Below are 614 nucleotides of genomic sequence, written 5' to 3'. Positions count from 1 at the left end.
TCTCCCATAACCCATTTGAATATCCGGTGTCCGAAAATAACTGTACGGTACTTGCACACACCTGTTCGCCTGGGCTGTTGTTGCATGTTTGAGTGTGTCTAGCCACTTTGGAAACATATACAATACCACTGCATACTGATATTAAACAAGGTTGATATACATAGAGCTCTCTCTATAGATCTATATAGATGCCATTTGTGTGTGGGTTTTTTTTAATAGATTTACAAGGGATATTTTTTTCTTTTGCAAGAATATTCCCATAGATTTCGAAATTAATTGCGCAAAAATTAAATTCTCTCATCAGGAAACATTTTAGTTTTCTAAGCTTCACTCATAACGTTGACTGCCGTTTCTAGAATCAGGGACATTCTCGGTAGTTTTAGTACACGGAGGGTAATTATATACTTAAAGAAGCAAACATAAAATATTACCTTACGTCGGTCTGTTTTCATTCACCGGCGAACTTACCAGGCGTGGAGGAAAAACCTCAGCGATATTTTTTATATACTAAAATAATAACTGACTATGTTAAATATGGTTCTGTAAATTCTGTCAATATTCAATGTGACTTATAGAATTGCCCATGCGAACAGAACCATGCATGGTTATATTTA

Source organism: Haliotis rufescens, unplaced genomic scaffold (genome assembly GCF_023055435.1).
Source record: "Haliotis rufescens isolate VD_foot unplaced genomic scaffold, xgHalRufe1.0.p SCAF_3, whole genome shotgun sequence".
Taxonomy (NCBI): Eukaryota; Metazoa; Mollusca; class Gastropoda; order Lepetellida; family Haliotidae; genus Haliotis; species Haliotis rufescens.
This window is presented reverse-complemented; position numbering follows the sequence as displayed.